The sequence below is a fragment of the Eleutherodactylus coqui genome, chromosome 1 (genome assembly GCF_035609145.1).
Source record: "Eleutherodactylus coqui strain aEleCoq1 chromosome 1, aEleCoq1.hap1, whole genome shotgun sequence".
In the NCBI taxonomy this organism is placed as follows: domain Eukaryota; kingdom Metazoa; phylum Chordata; class Amphibia; order Anura; family Eleutherodactylidae; genus Eleutherodactylus; species Eleutherodactylus coqui.
In genome coordinates this window covers 183849327-183863170 of record NC_089837.1, presented here as the reverse complement: position 1 = coordinate 183863170, position 13844 = coordinate 183849327, and the positions used below count along the sequence as shown (strand labels likewise).

General features: G+C 39.6%; 1 protein-coding gene across 2 annotated transcripts in view; it reads right to left on the bottom strand.

Moving 5' to 3' along the window:
• RIMS1 (regulating synaptic membrane exocytosis 1) overlaps window positions 1-13844 on the bottom strand; it is a 363560-nt gene that overhangs the window by 18457 nt on the left and 331259 nt on the right. The gene's annotated exons all lie outside the window — the stretch shown is intronic.

The window sequence follows — 13844 nt, the reverse complement described above, 5'->3', positions numbered from 1 at the left end:
AATACAGAAGCAAAAGGATAAATAGTGTTTACCAAACTAGTATTGTATCACATCAAAGACACCCCAATTAAATTTGGGAGGTACAGAATATTGTTAAAGCTAGTCAAAAACATAAGAAAGAGAAGAGAAAAGGTAAATATACTAAAAGTTTTGTCTGCCCATTGAAATATCAAGTTGAAACACAAAATTTGTGGCAGATTTAAGTTTTCCCTTTGTTTTAGATGAGTTCAACTCTTATGACACTCTGAGCCGCCGGGCTGCCTTCCGGTTAGATAGGTTGCCAATTTACTTAAATGCAGTAATAGCAGAAGAGGTTTTGGCTTCTTCTTTCACCTGCGAATAATGATCTCCTATGAACTATAAGTGAGATCAGCCTACAGCTACCGAAAACAGATAAGTGAAGCCAAAAGTAGGTTTCATAGTGTATTTGTATAGAGATACACAAACATAATGCACTTGTCTGAAATAAACGACTGAATATAAGACTAACACCAATCGCGGTGCAGTGTGTAACTGGATGAGAATAATCTAATAGAGCTCCTTATTTACCTTTACCAGTAACATGCGTCCTTGTATGCCAGAGCTATGATGCACTGATACTAATAAACAAGGTGGGGCCCTTAAAATTACACATTTACACCCCAATAAAAAAATATAATAAGCGTTATTTCAGTAAAATATAAATCTTACGTAGAAAGTGTCCTAATACACATATAGTACAAGAGTAGTGTTTGCTCAGCAATGCTTAAGAGTTTGGCAGCTGTATAGCAACAAGATGGCTACATTCTTGTGCAGATCAGAATAGTCAGCACAAGGGCACCTGGAGTAGCAACTTTTGCATTTTAGGCCGGCTCCACAATAGTGTATGCAGATTTACGCACGCCTGAGTGCAACTTTTTTGCAAGGTTTTTTTGAGCGTGTATCAGCATACTTTACTGTATTTTCCCGGCCGCAGGACATGTTCATTTGTGCGCGACAAACACAGATCCACTAATGGCTAATTAGACTTAATGAGTCCCATATGTGTTCACGCATCTCTCTGCTTATGCAATTGTGCACCACCATTGACTTCTATGGGGACCCTTGGTGCGCAAATATGCAGAAAAATAGAGCATATTGTATTTTTTTCTGTGCGAACAAAAAGGCACGTGCAAAATACAGAAATGTGAACAAACACACTGAAATCAATAGGAGCTGTTCTTTGCAAACTGTGCGCGTAAAATTTGCATGCGCAAATACATCCATATGAAGAGGTCCTTAAAGAAGAACATCGCCTCCTTTCTCCGGCTCTGGAGTGGTGGTTATATTAGGTTCGTTTTTTTTTTAATTACTGATCAAGTTTGTGTTGAAAGAGTACTGCAAATGTTCTTCTATCAGTAGTTGTGATGAGTGGGGCCCGGGGGTTGAAACCTCAACAAGCTATAAGACAAGGGCTGTAGCTCTTCAATTTCCCAGTTACCATTGGCGTTCCTTAGCTCTCCAAGAAGAGTGGAATCTGGGGCAAATGCTGACTATGGAACCACTAACTAATACATAGGAGAAGTAACGGTGGCTCCTGCAGGATACTAGCAAGTACTTTTCTGCAGTCCTACAGGCTTTATAGTCAACAATGCTTTTGTCCAGAGGCGTAGCTAAAGGCTCATGGGCCTGGGTGCAAAAGTTTATCTTGGGGCCCCCAACTTCTCTTAACCCCTTAATGCAGACGTGTAACTTAAAGCTTCGAGCCCCAATGCAAAACCTGTAATTAAGCCCCCAACTATAATGCTTTATTCATAGTACTGGGCTCCCTATATGGAGAAGAGAGGCCTTATGGGACCCTAAGGCACGTGGGCCCGGGTGCAACCGCATCCCCTGCACCCTCTATAGTTACGCCAGTGTTCCTGTCAGATAATGTATGTCTAGTAAGAAATGGATCATATTCCTTAATACATATAATATTTAAAGTGGCATGAGTTTTCCGAACATTATACAAGCCTTACTTGTAACTGTTTCCAGAAAAGGAAATGTTGCTCCAGTTCACACAATAAAATAATAATGTATAAAACTCCACAAGATCCATTTAGGTTCTTCTTAAACAGCTGAGCGGACTTGCTAATAAATATTATGCAAGTATAGCATGGCATTAATACTCTGAAGAATGTAATAAAAGTTCAGTAGTTTTCTGGAGGATCAAGCCTTAAATACATACATAATAAATTTTTATTCTGAATAACGGCTTTGAGTACACGTTAAAATAACTGCGCCATTCCAGTGTGATAAGGAGCGCCTGTGAGCGCACATACCCACAAACCTCCCCGCTTCTTATGTAAGCTTAACGGCTTTTAGAATATAACATTCGCTTCAATGCACCAATGTTAAAAGCAGCTTGCCAGACTTTGAATATGTTTTGAGAACATAATGTGCTTTGTGAAGATTAAAGCGCGTTTCCAGTCGGAGTTGTTATTAACATCAATGATGCAGTAAACAACACTAAGTAAAATAGTAAAGATGCTGTAAAAGTCAGTTTTGCTAAATGGCTATGAAATTCAATCCCTTTATCACTCAGAGCAGGACAAAGATGGAAAAATTCTTTTATCTTGTGCTCAGTGTTTCACCCTGCTGGACAAAGATACACTTTGTATAAAGCGTACAAGAGAGAAGTGGTAAATAATCAAAGCAACTATTATGTTTGACAACAACATAAAAAAAAGTTTTCACCAGTACAACTACTGTCATCCTTTTTTTTCACATGTATTTAAAGGGACCTGCCACCTCCCAACAACTGCATAAACTAAGTTGTGGTAGTGTTAGGGTAGGTTACAAGGAGGTGGGTGATGTATTTTTTTATACTCACCAGCTCTCCCGATCCTGTGCAGTCATTTAGATAAGATTGCCATGCAGGTGCTCTCTCATAGAAGTCTATGGAGAATCTGAAAAGGGTCAGATTTTCATGCTCCCTTCATGATCTTCAACAGGTACAGTGCAGGTGTAGTCAAAAAGACTGATCCAGCGCTATATCTCAATATTGGTATCCTATGTTGAAAGAATAATAGCATACTTGAATAGAAAGGCATAGATGCACTGCACAATGGTATGGCTCACCGGCCCGTGGGAAACCTGGAACTTGGATTTCAATTTTGTGTAAAACCCAACAATATGCTTTTCTTACTTCAATCACAGCTGCGGTCCCACCGGACCTAGAGAGAAGCATAATGCTTTCCTATTCAACTAAGCCATTGTTATTTCAATATAGGACACCAGTATTGAGATAACGCGCTGGATCCGTCTTTTTAACTGCACCCTGTATAGCTTGCATACAGAGGTTACCAGTGTTAATAAACCAGATTGTGGCCTTATTATTAGTACATTGTTAATGTTGCAAACTAAAGGAGTAGAATAAAAAGAGAGGAAAAGAAAAGAGCGAAGACGTTTACTTTTTTGCTTTTAACGTCTTAGTGGCGAAGCCTGTTTGCGCCATAGTGGCCGACTAATTTTTCACTGTCATATTCCAGGAGCCATGAGGGCTTATTTTTTGCTGGGCGTGTTGTATTTTTAATGACATTATTTTGAGGTACATATAATATATTGGGGTAAAAAACAAAATTCCAACATTTGTTTTTTGGATTTCATTTTTACGGCATTGAGTGTGTAAAATAAATAATGCAATAACATTACTCTCTAGGTCAGCATGGTTCCAGGGGTGCTAAGTTCATGCAGTTTTTTTATGTTTTGCTATTTTGCACACTAAAATCACTTTGATTTTGCAGCAATCCAAGAGCTATAGCATTTTATTTTTCCAGTTATGGAGCTGTGTAGGGGCTTGTTTTTTGCGGGATGAACTCTAGTCTTCATTTATCCAATTTTTGGGAACTTATAAGATTTTGATTTCTTTTTATTCCATTTTTTTAAAGGCAAGATTAACAAAATTAGCAAATCTGGTATGCTTTTAAAAAAAATTTGTTACAGCGTTCACAATGCAGTATAAATAATGCGCTAAATTAATCCCTGAATGCCAGTACAATTACACCAATATCAAATTTATATATATATTTGATATTGATATTTTACTGTACAATCCTTCTACCAGGTCATAACTAAATACATTAAAAAGAATAGGACCCAAAACTGCCCCCTGTTGTACCCCACTAGTAACAGTGACCCAATCAGAGTGTGTACCATTTATAACCACCCTCTGCTTTCTATCACTGACCAGTTACCTACCCACTTACACACATTCTCACCCAGACCAAGCATTCTAATTTTATACACCAACCTTTTATGCGGCACAGTATAAAACGCTTTGAAAAAGTCCAGATACGCAAGATCCAGTGACTCTCCCCGGTTCAGTCTAGAACTTACCTCCTCGTAGAAGCTGATCAGGTTGGTTTGACAGGAGCGATCTCTCATAAACCTGTGCTGAAATGGAGTTATACAGCTGTTTTCCTTCAGGTACTCCAGGATAACAACTTTTAGAAACCCTTCAAAGATTTTACCCACAATAGAAGTAAGATTTACTGGCCTGTAATTTCCTTCCTGGGTTAGACATTAAGTGGAGAGTTTACTTTATCACTCTGCATCTCATCTGACATTTCACTTTTCTCTGTGATTACACTGGAGAAGAAACTATTTAATAGTTCACCCTCTACAATTTCTTATACATTATTTAGTAAAGGGCCGACGCTTTCAGTATTAATCTTTTTACTATTTATATAGTTAACAGTTTAGGGTTAGTTTTACTCTCTTTGGTAATAAGTCTCTCTGTCTCCATGTTTGCTGTTTTTATCTGATTTTTCCATAATATATTTTTTTCCTTATAGGTTTATAGTGCTTCTTCACCGCCTTCTTGTTTTAGCATTTTAAACGCTTTATTTTTACTGTTATTGCCCCTTTGTAAAGGATGCGGGAAACAATTCCGCTACCTCTGGCAAGCAAAGGGAGAAAAGCTTTGAACGAGAAAAGCAATGATCGCTATGATAACACATTGCAGGACTTATGAACTACAATGCCTTATCGCTTACAATAGCAATCACAGGCCATGGAAGGCTGATTATATAGCGGGGGGGGGGGGGGGTCCAATTATGTCACAGAGAGAGCGTGCTCTCAATGTGAACCCATTACATGTCACAACATGTAAGGGATTAACAGCGAGGGTCAGTGTTCTCACCAATCTCTGCTGTGGGATCACTTCTAAGTCCATGACATCCACGGGATGTAAGTTTACATTCTGTTGCATTAAGTACTATGCACCCAGGACGTAAACTTATGTCCTAAGGCATTAAGAGCTTAAAGTCCAATTTCCGTAGGTAGGATGTGTTCCAGAAAACTGTGTAATATAGCATAAGAATGCAAAATCCTGAACAAAAGCAAAACTGGAAAAAAGAGAAAGAAAAGTGGAGAAAAGGGTGAGAAGTTGATAAAAGGTATTAAAACAAAATCAGCCTACACTATGCTGTGCTATGAGTGAGCATCCCCCTTGACTCAAACATACATGGCAGTAGATCAGAATGTAAACCAGTAACACCACGTTTTAATGAAGAGATCATATAAATCCATATAGATTGCTATCAATTCCTCCATGCACATAATACAATTTAGACGATCTGCAAATTCTATTCTGGAAGAGATAGAGCATGAGTCCAATGGCTGCGAATCACAATTCCCACAGCACTCATAAAGTGATGTAATAAGCCTCTTTTTGCCCTATAGATAGGATCCAGAAACTGCCGCTGACTGTTACATAATTAAAAAATTGCCTTGCAGAAGGGCTGTAGGACTGGACAGTCCCACAGATATGCCTATATGGCCCAATTGCAGATAAGTCTGGGGTCATGGGGAAAATCTTATGCAGGGTCTTTCATTTATACCATCTGGACAATATTTTGTAGTTCCTTTCCTGACATTTTCCAGATATTGTAGATTTATGTTTCAAATAAAAGATTTTATATTTCTCTTCTGAGGAAAGGTCCTGTTAAGTTCTAATTCCCATTTAAGAATGAAGGAGGGACCTCCAATTGGAGAAGTATCATCCCCAGTGCATAGACCCAGGAAAAAGTGTGCAGCAGAGGAGAGTATTCAAATTGAGTAAAAGAACATAAAAGTGGCTGAGGGGGTTAAAAGGGTTCTGCCATTACAATAAAAATTCTATACTTACCTATTCCTCATCCATCAATATAATTACCATATCTTCACCTCCACCTATCTTTTCCTGTCTCCTGCAGTCCAGGGGGGGTTCTTCACCTCCAGCTGGCTGATTCCTCTCTTTCCTGTGACGTTACATACATTCACAGGCAGTCTTCTTTCTGCCAGCCAATGTACGTTACATCACAGGCCAGCAGGGCGAGTGCCGATCTACTTCAGAGATTGCTCATGCACGCTGTCTCAGTAATAGATCAGAATTCCTTCTTATGGCAGTGAACACTAGAACACACGGATGTGACCTTTACTGACGCTGCCGGAAGAGAATGTGAGGAATGAAGTCTTCATAAAAAGCCAGCCAGCGTGCAGTGAGGTGACCCGAGGCACTGGAGAATCTCAGCGATGAGAAGATGTGGTAAGGAGACTGATGGAGAGGAAATAGGTGATAGTTTTTTTTTATGACAAAACCCCTTTAATGTAGCTAAGAGGTGTTAAAGTTGAATACATAATAACCAATCCCTATGCTGAGACCTAAAAAGTTCTGACAGGTAGTGCAGATTAGAAGGATCTATAACATCTCTAACTCTTAAAGAAATGAATGAAGATCTCTGCACTCTGCTGTTCCTCTGTTATTCCTACTAGAATTTTAAAAAATAAATTGTCAACTGAGTGTTACCAGTTGGGGTGTGTCCTTACACAGTCTGACATTGTCCAATCATTGCTGATGATACAAAACTATGAAGGGAGCAGTACCTCCCATAATCTCCCCAATACGCCTCCCAACAAACTCAAACGCATCCATCCATATCAGCCCCTTCCCATATCCATAAATATGTATGCACATTTGTTTAGTCCCCTTTCCCCCCTTCCCCCTTTTTCTTATTCACTCTCTTTCTTCTTCTAGCCTCCTTCCTTTTTTTCTTGGCCTCTTTCATATAAACTATATTACCGGTATAAATCCAAGGAAATAGGGTACTTTATTGAAAAAGTGTCCTGCTTTATTAGATGAACGTGACATAAAATACAGGAATACAGAGAACACGTTTCAAACCCTTCAAAAACCAATCGAATGGTTCGAAACGCGTTCTCTATATTTTATGTCACGGTAATCTAATAAAGCAGGACACTTTTTTCAAGTCAATCGAGTACCAGATTTCCTTGGATTTATTATCATGAAGCCACTACGACTACGCGGGATGATTTGACAAGGAGAAGTGTGCCTGCGAGAGCGGTCAGGTGCAAGTTCCCAGCAAAGATGAGCTCTTTTTTTCTTTACTTTGTATATTACCGGTAGTCCACTCTGAAGTTGCTACAATATTGGGTTCAGCTGTAAAGCAATAATCCACTAAAACGATTATGCACCACAAGTAATTTCATGATGAGCAATTTGCTCTGACGAAGAGACTCATAGCATAAAAAGTAACTTTACAAGTGCTACCAAAGAAATGTCTGGGAACGTTAATCCAACAGTTTTTCAGTTGTTACATGCCTGTTGTTATCGTTTTGGAAGGATTTAAGAAACGCTGGAAAAAAGGAAAAAAAGATGTACAAAGATGGACTACTTGGTACAACCATTGCTATGGAATTCAAAGCCGTGCCTTAAAAATCTATAATTGTACCTCTGCTTAAGAGTTTTAGGATGCTGAAGAAGGATTATTTCATGGAGAATACATATTTAGCAGAACAGAGATGACAGGCCCTCTTTAATGTTAGGAACTGTACAATATATCATTCAGAAGAGAATTCAAAGAGATGCATTTTGGATAATATTGCGTTAATTATTATTACTGCCATCAGTAAAATGTGGCCAATTCAAACGCTCCCGCATAAAGTAACGAGGCAGAATCCTTCTCGCTGTGCTAATGCTTTTATCAGAGTCACAAGCTGTATTCCCAGGCTTGTGATCGCACTTTCATCTTGGCTTTTTCAGAGGCTGAAGATGAAATTTAATTTACCAATTTGGTAAACAATACAGTTGTTACAAACATAAGAAGTTCAGAGCTCTAAACAATCCTCTGGTGAATACATGGAAACTCCACTCGTTCTGATGGAAGATTAGAGGCGATGTTTATGCCCCAGTGCAAGACAATTCCTTTGGACATTTCTGTATCACATTTCTCTTCCCACAGAGAAAAGTTACTTCAATGTATTCTGTGGGAAAACTCTGAAAATAATTATTTATAGTTTTGTGGCCTAAACTTTCTAATTGGTGACATTACTGTCAGGACTGAGAACATGCTCCATTGTGACTCTTCGGAGCTGATTTATTGTGACATTATTTAGATTATGTAGAGAAAAAACAGAGAACAAAAAGACAAGAGCAATATGTGTGTGGAAAGCTTCCCGAATGTAAATAGCAAGCGTTGTACTGTACTCACCTGCTATAGCTTTGTGCAAGGGGGGGCACAACTCTTATATGGTCATATCAGTCTAGAGCACTGCGTACCTGCCGCCATCCTGGCGGTCTTCCGGGCGAGAGCCGGTACCAATGGAGAGGAAATTCTACACAAGAAAAGGGGAATTGCTGGCGCTGGTATCCCAAGTATTAATGAAGGGATCCTGAGCAATATAAAAAAACACACCATCCTTTATTACATATCTAGAGACTAGCTACAGGTAATCAGACAACGCATCTCCTGCCCATGCAGAGCACTTCATAAAGTCCAATAAAAAAGGGTGGTGTGTTTTTGTTTTTTTTAATAAAACCGCGTCCCTTCTATAAGGCCAGACTCACACAAGCGTATTTGAATTGCATATATTTTGTGTGCGATGTACGCACGTATCTTAGGCAGTACATCACGGTAGTTCAAAAACACAGATTTTTGCTGTTACACTCACACTAGCATTTTTTCATTGCGTATAATACGCAAATAAAAAGAGGCCAGCATGTTCTATTTTACTACATATTACGTGCAATAAGTGCCATGCTGTTCGCTATGGGTGTATACTAAACGCCATACATATGCAATTACATTGGTAATATGTGGTACTTATATGTAACGTTGCTAAGTGACAGAGCGAGAAATAAAAAAAAATGCAACCAGGAAGACTGCGCATGACAGCGTGCATCAGATACGCTGCTATACGCTGTCAAAAATCGCTGCCTTATGGCAGCCCACAGAGCGGTAAGATGCGCGGAAATGGAGCAGACAGCACTTGAAAACTGTGGCGTTTCTTGCTGGTCTGCAAGGCCCCATTGCGGTAAAAAGCGGGGAGTGTGAGAGCAGCCTTAGGATACCAGTAGCAAGAGTTCCCCTCTTCTTGTGTTATTTATATTATATATTAATAACTAATAATTTCTCAATCTCTGGCCTAATGTCCACGGGCGGATCTGATTTGCAGAATCCATGTGGGTCACCCGCACAGAAGATCCGCAAATCAAGCTGCCCATAGGGAAGCATGGGCATGCGAACAAGCATGCAGATTTGTTTTGCAGACTTTTTGGTCTGGAAAACAGATTGCAGTATGCTCCATTTCAGTGTGGTTCCGCATGTGCGGTGGCGGGCCAGACGGCACTTCCGCACAGATCTGCAGTGAAGAAGATAGAAGACCCGGACAGGCACGCAGAAGACCCGGACGAATAAGCAGTTTCCTCTGCCGTGGGCAGGGTTGGATTCCGCTGTGGGCTCCTGCATGCAGAATCTGATCCGCCCGTGGACATTGGATCTCTCTCTGTGTTTAGTGTATTTTGAAAACATTCTTACTTTGCAGCATTTTTCCCACACCTGTCTAAAACGTTTGCACAGTACTGCATATGTGGCAAATTCTGCAGAGATGAGTCATAGTTGGAGGAAGTAGTCACAGTACTCTGGGTTGAATGTAGAAGAAAAGAGACAGTGAAGGACTCCAATCAGAGATGATGTCACCTTATGTGTCACTGAATTTAACAATATTGCTTTCACTTATATGATCTGGTATTTCGTTGTTGCTGTTGTCAGTAATATGGGTGCTACATGGCGGTATTTGTTTGCTGGTGAGCTACTAGCATTGGCATGGATTGATTGCTGAAGAAGTCCTGATCTACAGATTCCTTGTTAATTGCTTATCTTAGCCAACAAATATGTAAAGTCAACTGACATTTTATATATAGTTACAAACAAGTTCTTTGCTTACATTTTTAAAAACATATACCGAAGATAAGACAGTACTGCATGTCAGACACTAGAGAGGGCTTGGCATGTGGCAGCCACTGGAGGGAGCACTGGCATGTAGTACTGCGCATTTACCACTAGGGGGAGATCCAGCATTGGAAACAGCTGAAAGATGATACCGGACAAAGAACAAAACAGACATGGTAAGTAGTTGCTTTGAGCAGTTTTCTTACCCTGTAGAGATTTGTTTTCTATCTGGTTGTAATTTGTGCTTACATTTAAAACCGTTATGCTGAATAGCCGGTTTAAAGTGTTAGTAAAAGAGAGACGTCCTGATATCCTGTGGAGATTATTTGGCTGCACAGGAATGAAGCTCTCACTTCCAAAGAAGGCGATAAAAGTAAGTGTTAGCACCCCAAGGGACTCCATTTCTTCATTTTTGGAAAGCGACCACCCCACAACTGTAGCACAATGTTTTGCATTTGCTGCCCACATTCCTTTTACAATAATGATCTAAAAGGGAATCAAAGAAAAAAGCAAATATGCAAATAAAAGGATGCTAGTTGTGCGCGGAGGCTTCAATAGATACTGTATGTCTAAATATGGTCATCAGCAAAACCTTTGGCAAGTCTGTCAAAGACAATGAGTTATGATACTCCTTCCCTGTACTCACAAGTACTGTATGACAATCATAGCATCATGTGTATAATCCAAGTATCTTGAAATACAAAAAAGGAGAGAAAACAAGAATCATTAGACTACTATTCCTCTATCCCTGGCAAAATGCACCGCACATGAAGAAACTAATCATTTAATTAAAAAAAAAGTTTTATGGTTAGAGTATCTAGAATATTCAGCCCAAACTACCACTGCATGGTACAATGTTTGCTATTGACTACAAACATTACATTCCGCTTACAGAACTGACTGAGGTTGTGTTCGTCATGGCAAATACTCCCAACGTATATAGTAATTGCCTCCATATACTCTGAGGAGATGACATATGCCAGAAGACTGTCAAAAGAAGCATTACACGATGCCATATTGTTGTTTTCACTAGTTAATCCCACAAAACTAGCAATCTAGAGGCGACATACACAACTGTATAGCATAGAGATAGGTAGGGTTAAGTGCATTGCAGACAGTGGAAGGAGCACAGTTGTTCTATGGTAAAACTGATCAATCCTAACTATAAATTCATAATTCGGACCTGATGTGATATATACAACAGCAGTTACCATATATAAGCTTATAATGTTCAAGTTATTCTTCAGAGACATAATACTATATATTTCATAGAAGTACGCTGCAAAAGTTCTATTAGCTCCCAGAACTGCCATTCACACCACTACAGCTGGAACATATTGCTAACAACATCAGAAATCCAGCCAGAAAATGTTTGGCTTTTATTTTGAACATGAAGACCTCATACAAAGAAACCAAAAATAGTACTTTTTTCTCACTCTTCAAGTGTGTTAGCGGAGGCGCCTCGCAGTCCTTCATGAAACGTTTCATTAAACCAGAGCTATTAGAGACACAATATGCCTTAAACGTTCACAAACTAGTAGTCATCTTTCCGTCAGTAACAGAATATCTCCAGTGTAGACATTCAGCAATGTAACATAGTAAGTCCATCTAGTTCAGCCTATTACCCCCCAATGTATGTTACACAATCTATTTGTTTATGAAATGTAACAAGTAAATTACACATTGTATAACATGCAGCTATATAATAAGCTAAGGCATACTAAGCATAAAATATAAAACATCCCGTCTCTTCAGCCTCTGTTCTCCAGAGGACAGGATATTCAGTATTATATAAAGTGCTTGAGACTTCCATCGAACACGTTTTCAAAAGTACAATATATACAGACATAGCAAACACTTATCATGATGTGCCTGTTATGTAATAGCTGCTAGAGCTGTAGGCTTTCTGATCTAAAAATTCTAGGATTGTGTTGTTGATTTTATCATTTTTGAACACCATTAAAATTCAGGAATCAGAAGCCTGATATACAGTATTTGTAAGGGGCCACCATAAGACAGAAGGCAGCATAATCCAACGCTCATAACATGGTGTATGGAACAAGCTGAGAACTAAACTGCACTTCATTCATTTCAATATACAGTACCATTGTAAGTCTTCATTTTTCATTACTGAACATACAAAGCTAGTTTGTGCTGAATGGCCAATGAAAACTGTGATCACTACTAAAGCCCCATTTACACGCAAAGATGATCGCTTAAAGTTTGTTCAAAAGATAGGATGAATGACGGTTTGAGCAATCATTTTGTATAAGCTGCTATTGGGCATGAATGCCCATTAGAAGTTTATTACCTCCATTTGCATGTAAATGAGCCTCCCTGAGCTGTATGCAGAGAACAGCAGGCGGTCTGTTATCTGCATATGGCCCCTTTGTTCTGCGGCGAGAGTGATGCTGAATACAATGTTATTAGGGCTCCCTTGGAAAATCACTGCGTGCCGTCCCTGCTATCAGCTGGCTGGCCAAACGGTGGATTTTAAGCTTAACATAACATCATCGTTCAGCCGAAAAGCTAATGATAGTAGCGTTTACATGCAATGATTATCGCTCAAAAGACATCATTTGAGCGAATTTTGAGTGATAATCGTCCCATGTAAATGGGGCTTATGTGCGGATGCTTTGATAAGAGAAAAATGCAAGGAAATCAAGGCTCAATTCATTTGCAAATAATGGGGCAGATTTGCTATTCAAAATGCAAGTTTTCTGGCACAAATTGTACCATAAAGCTGATTTACATCCGCTTTGCCACATTTAGTATGTGTTTTAATGATGGAAAGGGGGCATGACCAAAATTTGCAGCAGGAGTAGACTGACAGATAGCTGGCCCCTGCTGTAATAGTGGGGATCATCAAGAACACTGATTGCTGCTAATAACCTTTCACATTCTGCATTGTTGATCATGGCATGCATGGAGTTAACGGAGTACAGGCTCTCTGGTCTCTGGTGGCCTAACATTGGCATCTGAGTCTGACATAGCAAGTGCTGGCAAGGAAATCACACAATACAGTGCAGCATAGAAGTAATGCAGTATATTAACTGAGCGATTCGAAAGATTGCAGGTAGAAACTTTCCTATATTTACGTAAAAAAAATTAAATACATTTGTAGTCTCATAATCGTATTCACCTGAAGAAAAAAGCTGTGGCATTATTTATACAGCATATTGAAAGCAGTAAAAAGAAAATAGACAATGGCAGAATTCATGTATTTTTTCACCCTGCTCTCCCCAAAAATTAATAAGAGTGATACAATACATTATATGTACAAAAAAAGCTCCCCACGCATCAAGCAAGCCCTCATATGGCTATGTCAACAGAAAAATAGAAAATTGATGGGTTTTGAAAAGTGGAGATAAAAATCCCCAAATATTGTCATGTCCAAAATAGGTTACGTCATTAGGGGGGTAAGACTGTCAGTAGAGATGAGCGATCGTACTCGGTTCGGGCGTTTTTGCACTCGAGCACCACTTTTTCCGAGTAACTGACTACTCGGATGAAAAGATTTGGGGGGCGCCGGGGGCGGCGTGGTGGAGCGGGGGGTAGCAGTGGGGAACAGGGGGGAGCTCTCTGCAACCCCCCGCTCACCCCCGGCGCCCC